We start from the raw sequence: 17,466 nt of genomic DNA, 5'->3' as shown, positions 1-17,466 counted from the left end.
CCATTCAGTCCTTTGCTCACCGGTCTGCTAGATGCAAGACACCACACTTTTTAGTTTAAACTGGTACACTCCAGCTTCTGTTTTTAAGGCAAGTCAGAAGGAAAGGTCATATCCATAGTATACTGTAAAGCCTCTCCCAAGCCATAAACACCCTAAAGCGGACAAGGTTTCCCACTGTGGCTTGCTCCACCTGCAATATTAACTGAGCCCACTAGATTGTGTTTGAACCAACAAACAGCACCAGAGATTAGGGACTGAGTCACTTTTACCTTTGTTCAGAGTATGCACTCAAAACTACAGATCACGAGTGAGAGTGACTTCATATTATAGCACAGAACCATTCAGCTGAAAAGCAACAGCTCAAGACACTAGCAAAGCAGAGACCTTTTCACTGATAAACTCAGATGAGTCTAATACAGTTCTTTTCAGTTCTAATAGCTCAACACTTCGCCCACCAGTAGCAACCTATGACAGCTGGGGTCCAACCTGAAATCTCTGGCAAGGTATTCCACCTTAAAGGAGACATTTAAATTCCCAAAAGGAGCAAAAACAGGTCCTGGGGCAGGCAGGGGGGTGCGAGAGAGAGTCTTAAACAAAAGGCTGTGGTTTTGTGTGACATTTCTCCATAGGAATGTCCTGGCAACACTACCACTCTGGGGAAGGTGCAAGCTTCATGGGTGGTCACAGAGATGGGAAGGGACTGGAGGATGTTGGTAATAATCTGTCAAACAGTACAACTCAAACTTTTGGATTCCCCATTTCTCATAGCCTTTGACTGGTACCCTTGCATAAAGGAAGCTGAATAAATAATTGTGGGGCAGTTTAGTTGCCATGTAATAGTTTTATTCCAAATGCTTCCCTACATGAGAATTAGTTGAGAGAGACCTGCTAGAATATGCTTGAAGCAGGAAATCTGCCTTTTAATTTTAGCATTCAGAGTAATTATGACACACACAGTTATAACATAAACCATATTATTATTACAAACTCAAAACCATTTAAATTTTGTTCTTATGGTTTCCTCTATAATATTCAATGAACAGCAGAATACACGAAACTTTCAGGGAACAGAAACTGCACCCTATTTGTCTAACTAAATCAACCCTTTGCTGGAGACTAGTATTTCTCTACTAATAGCTAGGGCAAGGGAAGATGAGATCTGTCACTTGATCGGCCTCCTTATGCATGCTCTTGCTGCATTACACAGCTCCATTTCATTAGATATCCTACTTAAAAACTTTACTAAATAACATACTTAAAGCAAACTATTTTGAAATAGAAGTCAGATTCTGACTATTTTTCCTTAAATATTAAAAAGATTTACTTTTTTAGTGTTGCAAAGAGCTATTCAATAAAAGAAATTCTGCAGTAAAAAACAGTTGATATTTTTATTAGTGTATTCCAGCAACACCCAAATACTGATGGAGATATAATTCCTCTCCATAGGATCTACAATCTATCCCTCCATTCCAGCAATTGACCCATTAGGACAGATGCCTACATCTGTGCAAAAGCTCCTTGAAGTCAATGACACTCTCAACAGGCCCAAACTATGGTGTATCTCATTCCAAATTAAGAGGACAAGCTACATATAGAGGGTTAGGGTTCAGCCAATACAGCCAAAACAAATACTGTACATTTTAATCTACATTCTTCCCTTCAAGAGACATCAGCTAAATATGACTGCTTTTCAGCCTGTTCTTTCAGTCACTCTCCTGTGGGTGTCACATTTTAGGAGTTGAAACTTCAGATTTGCGGTATCTTTTTAACCATTAAGAAGTAAACACAATGGTTGTGAGCAGGTAAAAAGTGAGCTGTCATTTTGAAATGGTGCCAATTTAACTAAACATGTAGCACTGAATATTACAAGTGTATTGTTAAAGAAATGAAAATCTGATCTTCCTTCTTTTACCTGCCAAGTTCTGCGTACTCGCTAGTCACAAGACTAATGCCCAGAACAGCAACCAAAAGGTACAGATGGTTGTATAGCATGTAACAACGTCAACTTTGGCAAGCAGAGAACCCCTGAACTTGGGCTCTTAGGGTGCAGCCATAGGCAATACAGAAGTTAAGAACGCATTAATAGGATTTTTCTCTCTATATTGTGACCTCATTGGATCTGATGTCATAAATAAGGAGACTGGCTGCCAGAATGCCTGCAAGAACTCTTCACAGAATGGTATCAATGCCACCTTCAATTTAACAGATGCCTTATCCCCTCCAGTTTAAGAGTCACATTAGCCTTTCCATTCCCATCTTACAAGAAGAACAGTGGCTGGTTGAAATCTGAAATATTTGGCTGTTAAATATATGTAATTTTGGAAAAGAAAACAGCATTTATTGCTGAGGTTCTCCAAAGACAGAGCTTAACTGACCAAAGGGAGAATTTTTCATGTTTCTCTGAAAAAGATTATATTAGCAGAAAAGCTTTCTGTGCATCCACTACTATAGATTTTAAAATCTATAACAAATACATGAATTTGCAGAGGATGCATACTGGCTTTTATGTTGATTATTTTGTACCTTAAAAATGAGGGGGAAAAAACAAAAACAAAAATCAGTGCAAACTACAGGTCAGTGTTCTGCTACATTCTTCATGCTAGCATTTCTTATTTTTAAACAAGGAAAATAATTCCTGGAGGGATAATTAACTTTTGTAAATATCTGTGCTGGTTTTCTACAGTGCTCACTATATTAGAGACTGAGATTATCAGCAACCTGTGAAGAAATACAATAAAATGGAAGATATAATCTGTGGGGAAATTTGAAGGTAGCAAGAGTGCTGAAAACATAATAGTTGGTAGACTTTTCTCCCTGGGAAAGAGACTGAATTAACCTAAATCAGAAAGTTTTCTTTTGTTTCTGCCAAAGCATGATGTGCTGGAACAAAAACGAAAGGATGCAGGGGCCGAGAGAAATATAAATCTCCTTTGCTACAAGAGGAAGAGGACTTTTGTCTCCAGTGCTTACTGAGTCCTCCTTTTCTTCCAAACCAAGGGGCCAAGCTACCAGCAAACAAGGTTTCTACTTACATGAGCTAACAGCAGCATCACATCAGCAATCTTTTTAGTAATGTAGTCATCTATCTTCTGTCTGGAGAGGTATAAAGCTCTTATTTCTACCAACTTATATCAAACACGGAGAATGTTGCATTTTGGTTTTGCATAGGTAGCTTCCATGAATAATTTTCAAAGAAGTCGTTAAACTTAATGTAGACAGGATGCAAGAACATTCTAATATTGAATTTCTTGGCTTAGGGTGCTCATTCATATTTTAATCCTGTTCTCTGCAGTCATGGCTTATATATCTGCTGTGTCATTTGTTTTCTTCAATATATAGGCCTTCAATCTGGCCAAAAGTAACACAATCCCTTGTATACTTAAGTCCAGGGAACTCTATGTTACTCAATATACCAAGCCAGCAACAGCAATAAAATTTACCAAAAATGTATCTGTACAGTTAGAAGTGCAGCCACATGTTAAAGGGGCAGCACCTTCTTTTCCCATTACCATCTCCTGGTGGAGCTTAGGACACATGGAAATGTTTTCCTTTGCAAAGACTGACTTAAACAGTTGTACACTTAATTTTTTTCTCTGGGGCCTGACATAATATTCTGCTTCTGATACCTAAAATGATACAAGAACTAACTTGCTTCTTTGATTTTTATATTCTCCTTTCTCCATTTCCTTTGGCTCCCCTGCAAAATAATCTTAAATAGGAACACACAGTATGTTGAGCCAAATAACATATAAAGAAACAAGCAGAAAGTTTAAGGTGGCTACTGTCACATACTGTGCATTGTTTCAGCATTACAGAAACAACACGTTCCACTGAAATTGAACAAAAGCTAAGAAGAAACTCTGGGTCTGTGATGTTACCAGCTGGGAACCCCATAGGTACCTGTATCTGTCTGCTGGATACAAAAAACCATGAACTCAATATAGACATTGGATTTATGACATTACAACCTGCCTGATACCTGATTCACCAGGTACCTGCCTGCCCTTACCATTTATACCCCACCCTTCTTTCCCTCCTCTCTACCCTTTGTCTTACTAATTTCCAGCTATTTACTTTTTTCACACACTGCCTCTTTTCTACCTTGGAGAACTCAATTACATCCCAGTCTCCTTTGCTTACCTTTGGCATTCCTTCACCCACTATTTCCTTGTTGGTTCCACCCCGCCCTCCCTTCTCTACCCCTTGTTTTCCTAATTTCCACCCATTTACATTCTCACCGACCTTCTGCCACACTTTTAGCTTCTTTCATTCCTTGGAGATCTCAGAACAACAGCAGTCTCCCTATACATGAAGAACGGTGCTTGTGCCTGAAAGCTCATAAAGAACTTTTTCCCAACAACTCAGTTGGTTTAATAAAAGATATCACATTTACCCAAAAACCTCACCTGCACAAATAAATTGCATTTGAAGACAACAGCATAGGATGCATCCACACATGACCAAAATGCAATTCCCAACCTATGAATGTACTGAACATTGTAGTCCATCACACTCCCATCACCACAGAAATGCAAAAAAGAAAGAAAATTACACTTAAAAAGATCTGGCTGGCAAAGCGTACACCAGTTGCCTTGATGCAATTTTGCGGTCTGTGTAATGTAGGTAAGCTCTCCAGAACCTCAATTTTCACAGAAAATGTTTCTAACCCTCATCATAAGCGTGAGCAAGCCTTCTAAATATAGATTCATGAAACAACATAGCCATGTTGCCCGAGCTTGCAAGGATCCTGCACGCAACATGACACAATTTTGAGTGTTAACTCTCCAGATTCTCAATCATCTCCTTGGAACGTCGGCTCCTTAAACCCACAACAGCATCTTTTTAAAACAGACTGCTATAAATATTTATATTAGGGTAATGTTCACATGCTCTAGCTGGCACTGGGGCCCCATTAGGCTGGGTGGCAGACAAACAAGAGTTGAGCCATGTACCCAATGGTATTCCTGGTCATCCTAAATGGATGGGATGTGAAAGATAGGTTGGGACGCAATGTCCTCAAGAAAGGACCAGAAGCTGCTACAAAGAAAAAAAAATGTAAGAAGAAACACAGCGAGCCCTGCAAAGATAGGGGAAGAGGGAGAGAAAGAAAGGTCAAATTAGAGAGAGCACTCAAACATCAGTGGCTTAAAAGGAATCTGATTTTCTTGACAAGTGATGCTGAAGAAACACAAACATTAAGTTGCTACAGAAAGTCTCTGTAACCTCCTTCCTTTAATTAATATCTGTGGGGGAAATCTGCTGGAGTTCAAAGAGAAAAATTAAATTCTAAATTTGCATCCCATCTCTCAGACCAGAATTAAACATACAATTTGACCCTTTGCAAATGGGTCTGACGCTCCTACTTTGAGGCATCTCCCTTAATTGGCCATAACCTACAAGGTAATAAAAGATGAACCTTGTGGCCTTAAGACTAGGAACTCACAATATTAAGAAGTATTAAATATCCAGAGACATCACTTTATTTTACAAGGCGTACATTTTTAATTAAAGTGTTTTCTCTCCGGACTTGGTGCTGCAGATCACTACTTTCTCCTCCCCATTTTTGTAGGAAGATGCATTGTACAAGAGGGAGAAACCACAGGAAAACGAAAAACACTGCCATTACTTTTTCCATAGTAACTTGATTTATTTTAAAATACAGGATAGCAGAAGAGAATGTCCAAGAGAATAAATACTCTTATATTGCCAAAGCAAGTGATTTCTCTTCCTGCTATCAGCTTGTGATTTGTTCTTTAAAATACACAATCCTAAATTAGATAAAACAACTTAATCGTTTGTAAAGTTTCACCAATCACTGTTAATACCAAGGATGCTTACAGCTCTTGAATTTTGCAGGATAAATTTTGAGATGAAGAGTATTTTTAGAAACCTAAATTTTCATGAGTGATTGCTAACAGAGGGCCTCAAATTTTGGGTGTTCAATCTGAATAATCTTTAATCTTCCAGAGGTAAGACACTAATTTTCTGAAAAAATCCATCTCCTTCAGGAAACTTGAGTTGGGCACTCAAGAAGTTAGAACGTGAAAAATCTCTAGTCGTTTTGAAAAATGCAGGACAGATTACAAAGGCACATTACAAGATGCACATTTTGACCTAGCAGATCATATAAACTGCTGTTAAAATTCAAAATACGTATTTCAGCATGTTGATATTTTATAGCTATTATAGTCAACTGCTTTAAGTTCCAAGAATTTAGTCATTCCCCTTAAGAAATTATAAGAAGAGAGATTATAGAGCTATAAAAACTTAGCTGACAACACCCAACAGAGCAGAGTACTGTAACCACTCCTAGACTCTCTCAAGGGCAGTACTGTCACTGATACTGTTTTACTAGTAACTGGGACCTTGAGCCTTGTACAATTCAAGGTAGGAACCTTCTCTGATGGTGTTGTGGCTGACTTAAGCCACAAAATTAAATGTAGATTCCATGTGGAAACAGAGAGTGTGGAGAGAGAGATATGGAAGAGGACTATCTAGCATGAAACAGCACAATGCCTGAATCGACTTAAAACCTGCACTCCACGTCAGTCTCCTACAGACATTACATCTACATGCATGTGCATACACCTTAACTCTTCATGCCTGCTCTTAGAGCACCACTTCTCATGTGCAGTGTACTTGTAAAATTAGCTACGGGTGACAATTATTTTATGTAAATTCATCCATAATTGGTCATGCATGAATTCTTTAAAATATTACAATTAAAATTAAGCCAACAGTTTAAGAAATGAAATACCTTGGCACATGTTTCTTCATGCCAACACATTTCTAAATTCTAAGAGTAGAAACTACTTTCAGCCTGTTAATTTTGTTAATCATACTGATTCTTTGTGAAATATGCATGAATAGTATCTACTTTATGCACACATCTTATTTAATCAACTACCCATAAAAATTCACTACATAATTGGTTAAATATGTATTTCTCCACAGTGCTATGACTAGCTTGAGTCTGAAAGAAAACTCTAAAACACTGGAGAAAAATAACTATAATATGTAGGAAAAAAGCAAGTGATTTCTTTTGTTTAAGGTAGCAAAAAGTTATGGGAAAAAAAAAAAAAACACTTTAACATCTCACACAGTGCTTATGCTGCCAACTCTAACATCATGACATTTTTCTTAAAACCCTGGCAGCTTGTTTCTAAGTATCTAGCCCTCATGCCTGCAAAGGAAAGTATGAAAAATTGAACTCAACAGATGAAATAAGCAAGAATGCAAAGTTAATAAAAGGAATTTGCTTAAAAACCTTAGTTTTTTTTGGATGCTTGGGGTTGGCACTCTTGATTTGCAAACCTGCAAGCTTACTGTTTGTTATTTAAGGTGTCCAACTTAATACAGTTTACAGGGACCTAATGTTACTGAGGTACTGCACACCTACCTCATATTAACTTGTGTACTGGATTACATAGGAACAATTTTAACATTTACTATTTAATTATAAATAATTCTAAATAAAGGAAATCACCCCAGAATCTATGTGTACATATGTATTAAAGACCAATATCCCAACAGCAACTAGATGCTTTTCTGCACTTGAAGAGCATGAGGCTCCGCACAAGATACAGCATGCATTTTCAGCTGCAAAACTTTATGGAAACAGTAACAAGTTGAAACTAGAAACAAACCAGGAAGAACAAAGCTTGTGTGATGCAACCTCCTTTACAGAAGTGGTTACTTTTAAATCCTCATTTGATTGTTGCTAAAATTTTAATTATATTGTTAGTGATGGACTAGGGGTACCTACAACCTTGGCTACACATCTTTAGGTACTACTTAAATTGAAATGCAGAGAATTTATGACTGTATCATATACAGCTTGGCCTTATTTGGATAGTCATATTTAACTAGGAGTAACTAGAAGAAAACAGCAATGAATGACCCAGGTAATCCATCTGGTATTATGAATGACCCCAAATGTCTTACAATTTATACTTATTTGAATATGCTGTGAAATGCAGGGTGGGGGGAGATGGACTCTATCTCCACACATTACTTATCTATATATTTCTATATCTATGCGTGCAACAGTAAAATACTCTGCATCATGCTGCCCCAGGTTTGTTTCTTAGTGACACTAGATCACATTTACTCAGTTTACAAGACGTTTTGCTAACTACCCGCACCAAGCATTCAGCTGAGTATACGACTGTCAGACGATTGAGTTTTTTGTACTTCATGCTCAACAGGAAAGATTTTGCATTTGTAACTTGGTAAACAATTTAGCTGATTGGGCATAAGGCAAAAAGGAAACCAGCTCGTTCTCCTTCAACAGTCCTCTGCAAGGCTGGAAAGAATACAAACCTAAGTCTAGGCCCCTAAAAGTTATTTAAGCACCTAAACAGAAATTGGGTATGGATCTGGATTCATATTTAACCAGCAAACTGAGGATAACTGCTCTCTTAAAGACAAGAAACAGAACTGGTGAAGAGAAGTTATCAATGGACCAACTCACTTCTCTAAGCATAACTGCACTCAAATATATTCCAGTCAGGTCTACAGTACTTCTACCATCAGCTAGGGAAATATACTTGGCCTAAAAACAGACATCCATCCTACTTAGAGCACAGGACATAAATTTCTTTTGCTACTTTCTAAGACTTGGATCAGAAAAGCATTGCTAGCGATTCACATTTTATAAGATAAGTTAAATCCATTCTTTAGGGATTATTCCTGGATAAATGCACCTCTGATAATATAACAGTTATGTCTAGCTAATGTAAATGAAATTAAATTTGATTTGGTCTTCTGCTTCTCTGAACTGCCTTTGAAAGATACTGTTATAATCACTGGAGAAAGATGCATTTGCTATGGAGTTCTTCGTATGTGTACAGACTGGACTAAATTATATCAATTTGTTTTAAAAGAGAAATCAAAGATCTTCACTATCTGGCTAAGAAGTTCTTCCATAAACACTGCACACTCTGATTAATAACACGAGTTATGTTTGAACACAATAATACCACTCACAGGATAAATCAGTCAACAGAATTTCTTCTGATAACTGGGTAACAAGTCTTGTGGGTAGGGGAAAAACAGATTTAAATTAGGCTTTTAACACTGCCTAATTAACTTCTCATAAATAAGCCAGGAAAACGTAGACTAGATTAAACTACTATAAAAATGGGCTTGAAAATAACATTCTACATTTACAAGATGGTTGCCTCTCAGACTGGAGTGTGTTTTAAATGGGGTTCTGTCTCAGGTGAGGTATTATTCAATATTGTCAATAACGACTCAAATGATGAATTACTAAATTTGCAGCAGATACCAAGCTGGGAGGGAATCAAGAACTTTGAAAGAGAGAATTAGAATTCATAATAATCTTAAGTAGAGAAATAGTCCAAAATAAACACGACAATTCAATAAAAACAAGTGCAAGGAATTACGTTTTGCTAATATCAACTGCACAAATACAAAGTAGGTATTTGCTGATTTGTCAGTACTTCTGCAGCAAATCATACTGTTGGAAAAAAGCATATGCTATCTTGGGATGTATAAACAGGAATGCCACATGCATGACACATTTAGTAATCCTTCTACTCTGTTTAGCACTGGTAAAGCCTCATCTTGAGTATTATATCTAGTATTGGTTTAAGAAAGATGTAAACCAGTTGCAGAGGATCTAGAGCAGTAAAAGTGATAGGAGGTCTAGAAAGCATGACCTACGAGGAAAGTTTGAAAGAGCATTTTTAGTCCAAAGAGAATGTAGAGGGGAGACACAGTAACAGCCTTCAAATCTGTTACTGCAAAGAGGAACCATTCCTTGTGACCACTGGAGAGAGCACAAGTAGTAATGGACTTAGCTTATAGGAAGGGATATTTCAATTACCATTCAAAGGGCGAGAATGTTTAAGCATGGGAATAATTACTCAGAAGTCTGTGAAATCCCAATTACTGGAATTTTTAAAGAATATGTTAGATATGTGACGGACAGAGGGGACAAGGCTGAACTCCTCAACGAGTTCTTCGCCTCAGTGTTCCTAAGCGAGAGGCACAACAAGTCTCTCCCTGGGAGTGTAGGGAGGCAGCAGCAAGGCACCAGACTTCCATGCGTGGACCCTGAGGTGGTGCAGGGTCACTTGGAAGAACTGGATGCCTTTAAGTCGGCAGGCCCGGATGAGCTCCATCCGAGGGTACTGAAGGCACTGGCCGACATCATTGCAGAGCCACTGGCGGGAATATTTGAACGCTCGTGGCGCACGGGTCAAGTCCCGGAGGACTGGAAAAGGGCCAATGTGGTTCCCATTTTCAAGAAGGGGAGGAAGGAGGACCCGGGTAACTATAGGCCAGTCAGTCTCATCTCCATCCTTGGCAAAATCTTTGAGAAAATCATCAAGGCTCACATTTGTGAGAGCCCGGCAGGACAAATTATGCTGAGGGGAAACCAGCACGGGTTCGTGGCAGGTAGATCATGCCTGACCAATCTAGTCTCTTTTTATGACCAGGTCACAAAACGCCTCGACGCAGGAGGAGGGGTGGATGTCGTATACTTGGACTTCAGGAAGGCCTTTGACACGGTATCCCACCCCATACTGGTGAACAAGTTAAGGGGCTGTGACTTGGATTACTGCACAGTCCGGTGGGTGGAGAATTGGCTGGAGGGTCGCACCCAGAGAGTTGTGGTGGATGGGTCGGTTTCGACCTGGAAGAGTGTGGGCAGTGGGGTCCCGCAGGGCTCGGTGCTTGGACCGATACTCTTTAATGTCTTCATCAGCGACTTGGACGAGGGGGTGAAATGTACTCTGTCCAAGTTTGCAGATGACACTAAGCTATGGGGCGAAGTGGACACGCCGGAGGGCAGGGAACGTTGCAAGCAGACCTGGACAGGTTAGACAAGTGGGCAGAAAACAACAGAATGCAGTTCAACAAGGAGAAATGCAAAGTGCTGCATCTAGGGAGGAAAAATGTCCAGCACACCTACAGCCTAGGAAATGACCTGCTGGGTGGCACGGAAGTGGAAAGGGATCTTGGAGTCCTAGTAGACTCCAAGATGAACATGAGTCGGCAGTGTGACGAAACCATCAGAAAAGCCAATGGCACTTTATTGTGCATCAGCAGATGCATGACAAATAGGTCCAAGGAGGTGATACTTCCCCTCTATCGGGCGCTGGTCAGACCGCAGCTGGAGTACTGCGTGCAATTCTGGGCGCCGCACTTCAAGAAGGATGCGGATAACCTGGAGAGGGTCCAGAGAAGGGCCACTCGTATGGTTAAGGGCCTGCAGGCCAAGCCCTATGAGGAGAGATTAGAGAAACTGGACCTTTTCAGCCTCCGCAAGAGAAGGTTGAGAGGCGACCTGGTGGCTGCCTATAAGTTCGTCAGGGGGGCACAGAAGGGAATTGGTGAGTATTTATTCACCAAGGCGCCCCCGGGGGTTACAAGAAATAATGGCCACAAGCTAGAAGAGAGCAGATTTAGATTGGATATTAGGAGGAACTTCTTCACGGTTCGAGTGGCCAAGGTCTGGAACGGGCTCCCAAGGGAGGTGGTGCTCTCCCCTACCCTGGGGGTATTCAAGAGAAGGTTGGATGTGTATCTAGCTGGGGTAATGTAGGCCCAGCACTCTTTCCTGCTTATGCAGGGGGTCGGACTCGATGATCTGTTGAGGTCCCTTCCGACCCTAGCATCTATGAATCTATGAATATTTGCCAGCAACTGTTTAGATATAGTTGATCAAGTGAACAGATAAACTGACCTCAATGCCCTTTTCAACTTTCTTTTCTATCATTCTCTGTTTATGGACACTAAAGTATAACATGCATCTCACACTATTATGATCACTTGAGAGGACGCTACAAATCTTAAAGTTAAACAACCAGGCCACAGGCTTAGACCACAGGTGCTCAAGGCCTGGTCCACAAGGCAGATCTGGCCCCTGGTGCATATTCAGCCCATGGGGAACCCTGTTGGCTGTAACCCTGCATGCTGGATCTGAGGTGCAGGGCGGTACAGGGCCCTCGGCCTGGCGTAAGGAGCTGGATGGAGGCAATGCAATTTAGATCCAGGCACGCAGGCCCAATCCCACCCATGGACACACACAAACAAACAATCAGACACTCCCATTTTAATAATCAAACATTTGAAAGTTGAAGAGGTCTGCAAGGGATAAAAATTGCTTCTAGCTAACAACATTATGAGTCATTATTTGCCATGCTATGTTGCTATTTGAAGACAATCTGCTAAGATTTTGAGAAAAGTTCCCACCTTTAATTAACAAAAGGGGAAGAACTGATAAGTGCTCAAAAGCTAAAATTTGCAGAAAGCAAGGTGTAAATTATAACACTCTGCTTCAGTTGTTAATGCAGAATCTTGGTTACTTAAGGCCCCACAGATGTTATAAAATCCATAGCTGCTATCATCTATTAAAAGGCTACAGGGTCCCTTCTTCTCAGTCCATACCACTCCATCCAGACAGTCAGAAACTGTTAAGAACTTTTTCCTGGTTTCCAACCTAGAAAACAATTCATACTAGCCCTTCAATGAGAATTAGCTATTCTTTCCAAGAGGAACTCCAGCAAAGCATCTCAGCCTTCCACATAGGTATTTTACGCTGCAGAAAACAGGTGTCTTTTCCTACCTATAACCAGGGATGGAATTACCAAAACAATTTATTTTCAACATTTAGTCCTAATGATAAAATACTAGTCCAGGAGCAGAATGATAACAACAGAACAAAGGGAAGAGAGAACATAACCAACTGAAAGATCTTTGATCCCATTAATATACAAGCTAACAACCATTTGCAACCCATTTTTAAATAGCAACCTCCCTTAACTTCCTCCTGAAATCTTATGGGAAGAGTAAAGAGAATGAAAAATCCTGCAAGTCACTAAGAGAGGACTTGCTATAGTCTTACATTTAACTCTGTGTGCATATTTGTACACTTACACACATGGCTGGTTTGTTTACCTACAGAGTTTGGTAGGCTCCTGGGAAAAAAAACAAACTTAATCCTCCTTGCTAATAAGTACATTCAGTCCATGAAGAGACCTGACTTGCATCACTCTGAGCATCTCTCAGTTGTTTAAAGTCTGAAATTCTGACAGAAATTAGACATTAAAAAATGATTTAGAAACAGAAGGTGGGAACTGACTTCAAGAATACCATTTCCCGTTATTCTCAACTACAGAACATGTCTGAACAAGGACATCCAGGTCCCCAGGCATCTAACTGATGTAACTGTAAGTGAGGGACTAAAACAAGGAAGCCACAGCAAACAACACAGATAGATTTTTGGTCCTGGGGCACAGAAAGTGGTTAGGTCAATTCATATTGTCAAAATAAGACTCCCTCCCTTCCTAGCTCTCAGCCTTCTTCCTAGCTCTCAGCCTTCTTAGTCTTTTAAATTAGTGGTGTCATAATCATGGAGCTGCTATGTAAGCTAGCAACTGAGATGGACTGTATAATTTACATGCTCGTTATATGCTTGTATTGACTGAATTTACTGGGCCCTGGTGGGGAGTGGAAAAAGCACAGAAACTGCACAAGGGACCTGGATAAACCACCTTTGAACAAACAGTCAGCAGGTAATTACAAGACAATGGAAGAGGATATCAATGTCAAGTATCCTATAGCCCGTCTCCAAACAAGATGCGGGCCCGGTTTTGCCCCACTAAGAATTTCTATGAAGAAATCACATTTCTTAGTTAAAGAAATGTATTATGCCAACCAGCCTATAGGGCTTTCAAAAGGGTCTACAGAAAACTCGGACTTATCAAGAGCTACTTATGGAGGATGTCCGGACACCGGGCAAGACAGACATTTGCGCATTTTATCATGTAAAAGCCATTTTCTACACAGGGTTCAAATTACACTTTGACTCTTGGAGGGGGAAGAGGTCTGCAAAAAAAGAGGGGGAGCTGCCCATCCCAATGTACTAATAAAATCAGAGAAGGTTATGATTTTCAGATCTTACAGAGGGGCTCTCATCTCTTACGGAGTGGGGGCTCACCCCCACCAAGGTTCCCTGTAATTCAAGCCCTGATCTTACATGCTTTTACTCTAAATAAGTAATTTGCTTTAATGAAACTACTTAGTTAGTACTCAGCATTATCACTGCTCCCAGAAGGAAGAGAATTGGCAAGTGCAGGACATAAGGCAGCCCTGCTAAGGCAATAACTGCAATCCTGACCCAGTTTCAAAGCAGAATCGAGCAATTCCATGTCACAAGTCTAGGGAAGTGGTTCTCAACCTTTTTAGACTTGAGGCACCTCTTGATAACTTTGAGACATCCTTCAATAGATGCAAAGCACCCTTCAGAAAATACCTGCTCAGCTACAAGGTTAAACTTGTTCAACTGAAAATTTAAGAGAGACAGTCTATAATACTCCAACTAGCTCTGACTCTTCAACATCCATCATTTCTTAATTGAATTGTCTCCAGCAAGCAGTACGGAAGAGCCCCAAACACATCAAGAACTGCTGAGCAAGCAATAAAGATTATAACAACTTTAAGCTATTAACTGAGGCTTGCCAGCAGGTAGAAGAAATGTAGGGTGCAGACATTCCACCATTTCCCCCTCACTTCCCTTACTACCTCCCAGACCCTCAAGCTGCAGCTGGCATAAGAGTGTCTGCTAGATTGACTTTGGACATTTCATAAAGAAGAGAGGCAGACTGGCTCAATTACTCCATTAAGTACTGAAGCACAGCTCAGAGCATGAGATCAGAACCAATATTATACATACACCTATTATTAAATAACAGAAACCCAAACATTTTTGGGATCCCAAAACATTTTTAGCATGCATACCTATCATTTTCATGCATTAGAAAAGTTGAGTTAGGGTTATATGGAAAGCATTTGACCAGAGTCTTTCAGACAAAGACAGAAGAAAAAAAAAAGGAGAACAGGAACAGTTCCACAGGGAAGACTGATGACTCAAGTTCTTCTGAAAGGAGATCTAAAATGAGGTATTCACAATCAATACCAAAGAAAACCTTAGAATAATTAACAGAATAAAGGAGGAACCACTAAAATAGCTGAACAAGTGTAACCTACCATTAAGAGAGAAGCTGTCCTGGATATTGGACACTGTCAATGGTCACAGCCGAAGACAGCTTGGGCTAGATCAATATTTGGGCAGGAAAGGAGATTCTCCCCTCCTCCATGCCACCAATTAATACCCAAACTCTACATCAAAGGGTTCTAAGGATCCTGTAAGTACACTTTCCCCTAAAGTTTGTAAAAGTAAAAATGTTCCCTTAAAGTATTTAACACCTGTACTCTATAGCAAAAAGACTCAAACACAAGCATTAAAAAAAAAATAATCAACCTATCCCCCAAAATAAAGCCGTAAAGACCTTTTTGGTGTTCACATCTTTAAGCTTTGCTCAAAACCTTAAAGGCTAGGAATGCCTTAACAAAATACATAAAAACTCATATTCACAAATAGTCAACTCACTCCAGGGCTCTAAGGAAAAGTGCCAACTATCACAAGACTCCTGATAAAAATCAGCAGAATTGGCAACACTGAGAAGCTGGGCCTAAACATGAATCCTGAGATGCTTTGACTGTTTAAGCAGAAATGAACAAAATAAGTTGAACTAAAACAAAATGTCACCTTTCGTGAAGCTGCTCGTTAACATGCCTTTTTTTATAAATAGAAACCAAGTCTACGCAGCCTTATGCACATCCTTAACTTTACTAAGTGGGTAGTTCTATTGACAGCAATAGAACAACTCGCATGTAGCAATTTGAGGCCATGAGTAAGCATTTCCAGAAGCAGGACCTAAAACTGGTCTGGTGAGGCACACAGCAGAGAGCCACCCGGCACTTGATGGGGAAGGGAACAACCAGACGGGGCATCGCAGACCTCCCCCGTCCCCCCCACAATGCAGGGATGCCGTGCGGGATTTAACAAAAACAGGCTGACTCCTACAGTTTAATGTGTGCGTGCGTATAGTATGTATGTATGCAATTCTATCCTATATATATGTATATATGTGTGTGTGTGTGTATACACACACATATAAACATACGTGTGTGTGTTTCTTGACATTACCCATCTTCGTCCCAACTACCTGCACTTAGCGAGCCTTGGAGAAAAGGGTGCTGTCAGCCTGACAGCACTTTCAAAACGAGACTGTCACACTACTGCACTTCCTGTCGCATCGACTACATCAACGCAGCCGGCCCGCCGGCCGGCCCTCCAACTCCTCACACCTGGCAATGAAGAGAGCGCACATTTTGCGTCCCCGCCACCCATAGCCACCTCCCCAGCCCCGAGGCAGGCGTGCAAGGCCAGCCAGAAAACCACCAAAAACACGAGACAAAAGCACGGGCGAGGCCGCGCTGACACCAGTCAGCCAGGGCCGGGGCAAACCTTTGGTGCTGTAGGAGAGACAGATGCAGACGCACACACAGACTGTCACCCTCCCGCGCGACGCAGCCCAAGAAACCCTTCAGCGGAGGCACAAAAAAAAGGCAGACTGTCTGGCTGCCATTTCAAACCGACCCCTCCCAGCCCCTCAGCCTGGGTTTGGGGGAAAAAAAGAAGCGGACCGGGGGGGAGGGGGGGCTGGCCACGACCGTCCCTCGGCCCCGCGCGCTGAGGGGGCGGCGGACCCAACCTGTTGCTCAGCGTGTCTCCGTGTCGCTGTACTTGCCCCGGCGGCAGCCGCCGCCGCCGCCGCCGCCTCCCCCGGCCCGGCCCGGCCCGGCCTCCACCCGCCCCCCACTCCCGCGGGGTCCCGCCCGAGCAGGCCCCGCGCCCGGCCTCACCGCTGCCGCCTCCTGCCCCTCTACAGCGGCCGCGGCACCTCCCGCTCCGGGGCGGGGACTGCAGCAGCACCGCCCCCTCCCGCCGCCTTTGTTCGCCCGCGCCTCGGCGCGAGGGAGCCGCCTCCCGGCCGGGAGAGCCGCCGCCGCCGCCGCTCCTCGCACGGCCTCCCCCTCGCGGCGGGGCTGCAGCGCCCAACCGGCCCCCCGCGCTCCCCTCACGGGCGGCAGCGGGCGGGCAGGCCCGCAGCGGCGCCCGGGCTCACCGCGGCCTCGCGCTTCGCCGGGAGCCCCGCCTGGGCCCGGCGCCGCCCCGCCCAGGTCGCGGCTTCCGCGGACCCCCGCCCCCGGGAGCACGGCCCTCGCCCCCGGGAGCGCTGCGGGGGAGCGGGGCGACGTGCCACGCTCACGTAACATTTCAACCAAACGTGATAACTGTCACCGGAAGGTAACAGCTCAACCAAGCGCGGCGACGCTTCAGTGAAACGTGGTCAGATTTCAATCAAAAATATCAGCGCGCGGTAGCGTTTCAGTGCGAGGTGACGCTTCAGGCAAGCGTGGCAACATTTCAGCGCACCCTGAGACTTCAACGAAACCACATTTCAGAGAAAGGTGGTAACATTTCAGTGAAACATAGATGTTACATGTGATTGAAATGGTCAGTGCAACATGGTCAAATTTCAGTGAAACAACGTTTCAATCAAATGTATTTCAGTGAAACGTAAG

The 17,466-nt window shown here is 42.2% G+C and overlaps 1 protein-coding gene across 9 annotated transcripts in view; it reads right to left on the bottom strand.

Moving 5' to 3' along the window:
* CLIP1 (CAP-Gly domain containing linker protein 1) overlaps positions 1–17,145 on the bottom strand; it is a 94,696-nt gene extending 77,551 nt beyond the window's left edge. For 6 of the 9 annotated variants that reach the window (XM_090063871.1, XM_090063879.1, XM_090063878.1 and 3 more), the window contains exon 1: positions 16,593–16,694. The gene's annotated coding sequence lies outside the window, so the exon portion shown is untranslated. Of the gene's footprint in view, positions 1–15,021; positions 15,480–16,592; positions 16,695–16,743; positions 16,889–17,006 lie in introns of those variants that run through there. The other 3 variants (XM_090063874.1, XM_090063873.1, XM_090063875.1) reach the window with 3 other exon arrangements.
* Between the last annotated feature and the right edge of the window lie 321 nt (positions 17,146–17,466).

Source organism: Crocodylus siamensis, chromosome 9 (genome assembly GCF_052110815.1).
Source record: "Crocodylus siamensis isolate JL-2025a chromosome 9, ASM5211081v1, whole genome shotgun sequence".
NCBI lineage: Eukaryota > Metazoa > Chordata > Crocodylia > Crocodylidae > Crocodylus > Crocodylus siamensis.
The sequence above is the reverse complement of the archived record's forward strand: the minus strand, read 5'-3'. Positions and strand labels throughout refer to the sequence as shown.